This window comes from Mytilus edulis, unplaced genomic scaffold (assembly GCF_963676685.1).
Source record: "Mytilus edulis unplaced genomic scaffold, xbMytEdul2.2 SCAFFOLD_641, whole genome shotgun sequence".
NCBI lineage: Eukaryota > Metazoa > Mollusca > Bivalvia > Mytilida > Mytilidae > Mytilus > Mytilus edulis.
The window spans coordinates 20,001-25,000 of NW_027267778.1; positions in this window are offsets into that span (position 1 = coordinate 20,001).

A 5,000-nucleotide genomic window follows, 5' to 3' on the forward strand; every position below is an offset into this window, starting at 1 on the left:
GACGCGGACGGGCTACCGCGGGTCTCTCGACCATCGAGGCCGGCAAACTATACCCTCGGTAAAAATTTTTTTACGAGGGTGAAATTTTCATCGAGGTGTCGCACGTTAGACGCGGACGGGCTACCGCGGGTCTCTCGACCATCGAGGCCGGCAAACTATACCCTCGGTAAAAATTTTTTTACGAGGGTGAAATTTTCATCGAGGTGTCGCACGTTCGACGCGGACGGGCTACCGCGGGTCTCTCGACCATCGAGGCCGGCAAACTATACCCTCGGTAAAAAAATTTTACGAGGGTGAAATTTTCATCGAGGTGTCGCACGTTAGACGCGGACGGGCTACCGCGGGTCTCTCGACCATCGAGGCCGGCAAACTATACCCTCGGTAAAAATTTTTTTACGAGGGTGAAATTTTCATCGAGGTGTCGCACGTTCGACGCGGACGGGCTACCGCGGGTCTCTCGACCATCGAGGCCGGCAAACTATACCCTCGGTAAAATTTTTTTACGAGGGTGAAATTTTCATCGAGGTGTCGCACGTTTGACGCGGACGGGCTACCGCGGGTCTCTCGACCATCGAGGCCGGCAAACTATACCCTCGGTAAAAATTTTTTACGAGGGTGAAATTTTCATCGAGGTGTCGCACGTTAGACGCGGACGGGCTACCGCGGGTCTCTCGACCATCGAGGCCGGCAAACTATACCCTCGGTAAAAAAAATTTACGAGGGTGAAATTTTCATCGAGGTGTCGCACGTTAGATGCGGGCGGACTACCGCGGGTCTCTCGGCCCACTTTATCGTCGGTAAAAAATGTTGACCCTTGGGAATTTTTTCATCGGGAAGCCGAACGCAAGTGTCTCGGCCATCGAAGGCCGGCCAACTATACCCCAGTCAAAAAGTATGTCTTCACAATTTTTTTTTTTTTGTCATCGGGAAGCCGCACGTAAGAATATTACAGCAGGTCTCTCCATGATACGATAAAATTTCAGGTAACGAAGGCAGGCATCGTACACCCTCTTGATCGGCCGTGTGCTTGCGTCCGACACCTTCGCCAAGGTTTGAACTAGGGTTGTCTCAGGACATAAGCTAGGGTTACAGTGGGTGCTAAGCCTAGCCCTAAGCCTAGCCGTAACCCTAACCCTAACCCTAACCCTAACCCTAACCCTAACCCTAACCCTAACCCTAACCCTAACCCTAACCCTAACCCTAACCCTAACCCTAACCCTAACCCTAACCCTAACCCTAACCCTAACCCTAACCCTAACCCTAACCCTAACCCTAACCCTAACCCTAACCCTAACCCTAACCCTAACCCTAACCCTAACCCTAACCCTAACCCTAACCCTAACCCTAACCCTAACCCTAAGTAGTTATCGAGACCCGCTAGAGTCCCGCTGGACCATTTAAGGCCCACCGTGCACCTTATATGGTCCACAGAGAGAGAGAGAGATCCGTTGGACCTTCGATGGTCCACCAAGTCGCGTCAGAGAGAGGTTTGGTTCATATATGGTCCAGCCCGGACCGTATATGCTCCAACGCGGACCATATAAGGTCCCAGAGACAAGCTGTACGGCTTGTCTCTGGAGCTTATAACGGCACGGTGGCCCTTATAATGGGCACAATACCTCTCTGTGGCCACTTGGTCTCCATTCGAAGGTCCTCCCTGCCATTCGAAGGGCCTTTGTGCCGGAGTAAACGCCACAGTGCCATGTCAAGCGCCTTGCAGTTATATTAAAGCACGTAAGCCTATATATTAAAATAATTTGCCGGTTAAACCACGCCTCAGACCGTCGCAAGCCGGTTTGAAAGAGTGGGTAAAGGTAACGTGGTGGGCCTGCTAGCGGGGTACCGCGGGGAGAGGTACGTGGTAAGCCTGCTAGCGGGCTACCCTCGGGTCTCGACCGCGGGTAAAGGTACGTGGTCGGCCTGCCACGTACCTTTCCCCGTGGTAGCCCGCTAGCAGGTCGACCACGTACCTTTTACCCGTGGTAGTCCGCTAGCAGGTCGACCACGTACCTTCCCTGTCGTCGAGAGCCGTGGTAGCCCGCTAGCAGGCCGTCCGAGTACCTTTACCCGCGGTAGCCCGCTAGCGGGTCGACCACGTACCTTCCCAGCCGTCGAGACCCGTGGTAGCCAGCCGTCCGCTTACTTTTACCCGTGGTAGCCCGCTAGCAGGCCGTCCACGTACCTTTACCCGCGGTAGCCCGCTAGCAGGCCGTCCACGTACCTTTACCCGCGGTAGCCCGCTAGCAGGCCGACCACGTACCTTCCCAGCCGTCGAGACCCGCGGTAGCCCGCTAGCAAGGCCGTCCGAGTACCTTCACCCGTGGTAGCCCGCTAGCAGGCCGACCGCGTACCTTCCCCGCCGTCGAGACCCGCGGTAGTCCGCTAGCAGGCCGCCAGCTTACCTTTACCCGTGGTTGCCCGCTAGCAGGCCGTCCACGTACCGTTTACCCGCCGTCGAGCCCGCTAGCAGGCCGTCCGCTTACTTTTACCCGTGGTAGCCCGCTAGCAGGCCGTCCACGTACCTTTACCCGTGGTAGCCCGCTAGCAGGCCGACCGCGTACCTTCCCGGCCGTCGAGACCCGCGGTAGCCCGCTAGCAGGCCGTCCACGTACCTTTACCCGTGGTAGCCCGCTAGCAGGCCGACCGCGTACCTTCCCGGCCGTCGAGACCCGCGGTAGCCCGCTAGCAGGCCGCCAGCTTACCTTTACCCGTGGTTGCCCGCTAGCAGGCCGTCCACGTACCGTTTACCCGCCGTCGAGCCCGCTAGCAGGCCGTCCGCTTACTTTTACCCGTGGTAGCCCGCTAGCAGGCCGTCCACGTACCTTTACCCGTGGTAGCCCGCTAGCAGGCCGACCGCGTACCTTCCCGGCCGTCGAGACCCGCGGTAGCCCGCTAGCAGGCCGTCCACGTACCTTTACCCGCGGTAGCCCGCTAGCAGGCCGATCGCGTACCTTCCCCGCCGTCGAGACCCGCGGTAGCCCGCTAGCAGGCCGCCAGCTTACCTTTACCCGTGGTAGCCCGCTAGCAGGCCGTCCACGTACCGTTTACCCGCCGTCGAGCCCGCTAGCAGGCCGTCCGCTTACTTTTACCCGTGGTAGCCCGCTAGCAGGCCGTCCACGTACCTTTACCCGTGGTAGCCCGCTAGCAGGCCGACCGCGTACCTTCCCGGCCGTCGAGACCCGCGGTAGCCCGCTAGCAGGCCGCCAGCTTACCTTTACCCGTGGTTGCCCGCTAGCAGGCCGTCCACGTACCGTTTACCCGCCGTCGAGCCCGCTAGCAGGCCGTCCGCTTACTTTTACCCGTGGTAGCCCGCTAGCAGGCCGTCCACGTACCTTTACCCGTGGTAGCCCGCTAGCAGGCCGACCGCGTACCTTCCCGGCCGTCGAGACCCGCGGTAGCCCGCTAGCAGGCCGTCCACGTACCTTTACCCGCGGTAGCCCGCTAGCAGGCCGATCGCGTACCTTCCCCGCCGTCGAGACCCGCGGTAGCCCGCTAGCAGGCCGCCAGCTTACCTTTACCCGTGGTAGCCCGCTAGCAGGCCGTCCACGTACCGTTTACCCGCCGTCGAGCCCGCTAGCAGGCCGTCCGCTTACTTTTACCCGTGGTAGCCCGCTAGCAGGCCGTCCACGTACCTTTACCCGTGGTAGCCCGCTAGCAGGCCGACCGCGTACCTTCCCGGCCGTCGAGACCCGCGGTAGCCCGCTAGCAGGCCGTCCACGTACCTTTACCCGCGGTAGCCCGCTAGCAGGCCGATCGCGTACCTTCCCCGCCGTCGAGACCCGCGGTAGCCCGCTAGCAGGCCGCCAGCTTACCTTTACCCGTGGTAGCCCGCTAGCAGGCCGTCCACGTACCTTTACCCGTGATAGCCCGCTAGCAGGCCGTCCACGTACCTTTACCCGTGATAGCCCGCTAGCAGGCCGTCCACGTACCTTTACCCGTGATAGCCCGCTAGCAGGCCGACCGCGTACCTTCCCCGCCGTCGAGACCCGCGGTAGCCCGCTAGCAAGGCCGTCCGAGTACCTTTACCCGTGGTAGCCCGCTAGCAGGCCGTCCACGTACCTTTACCCGTGATAGCCCGCTAGCAGGCCGTCCACGTACCTTTACCCGTGATAGCCCGCTAGCAGGCCGTCCACGTACCTTTACCCGTGATAGCCCGCTAGCAGGCCGTCCACGTACCTTTACCCGTGATAGCCCGCTAGCAGGCCGACCGCGTACCTTCCCCGCCGTCGAGACCCGCGGTAGCCCGCTAGCAAGGCCGTCCGAGTACCTTTACCCGTGGTAGCCCGCTAGCAGGCCGTCCACGTACCTTTACCCGTGATAGCCCGCTAGCAGGCCGTCCACGTACCTTTACCCGTGATAGCCCGCTAGCAGGCCGTCCACGTACCTTTACCCGTGATAGCCCGCTAGCAGGCCGACCGCGTACCTTCCCCGCCGTCGAGACCCGCGGTAGCCCGCTAGCAAGGCCGTCCGAGTACCTTTACCCGTGGTAGCCCGCTAGCAGGCCGTCCACGTACCTTTACCCGTGATAGCCCGCTAGCAGGCCGTCCACGTACCTTTACCCGTGATAGCCCGCTAGCAGGCCGTCCACGTACCTTTACCCGTGATAGCCCGCTAGCAGGCCGACCGCGTACCTTCCCCGCCGTCGAGACCCGCGGTAGCCCGCTAGCAAGGCCGTCCGAGTACCTTTACCCGTGGTAGCCCGCTAGCAGGCCGTCCACGTACCTTTACCCGTGGTAGCCCGCTAGCAGGCCGACCGCGTACCTTCCCCGCCGTAGAGACCCGCGGTAGCCCGCTAGCAGGCCGCCAGCTTACCTTTACCCGTGGTAGCCCGCTAGCAGGCCGTCCACGTACCTTTACCCGTGATAGCCCGCTAGCAGGCCGTCCACGTACCTTTACCCGTGATAGCCCGCTAGCAGGCCGACCGCGTACCTTCCCCGCCGTCGAGACCCGCGGTAGCCCGCTAGCAGGCCGCCAGCTTACCTTTACCCGTGGTAGCCCGC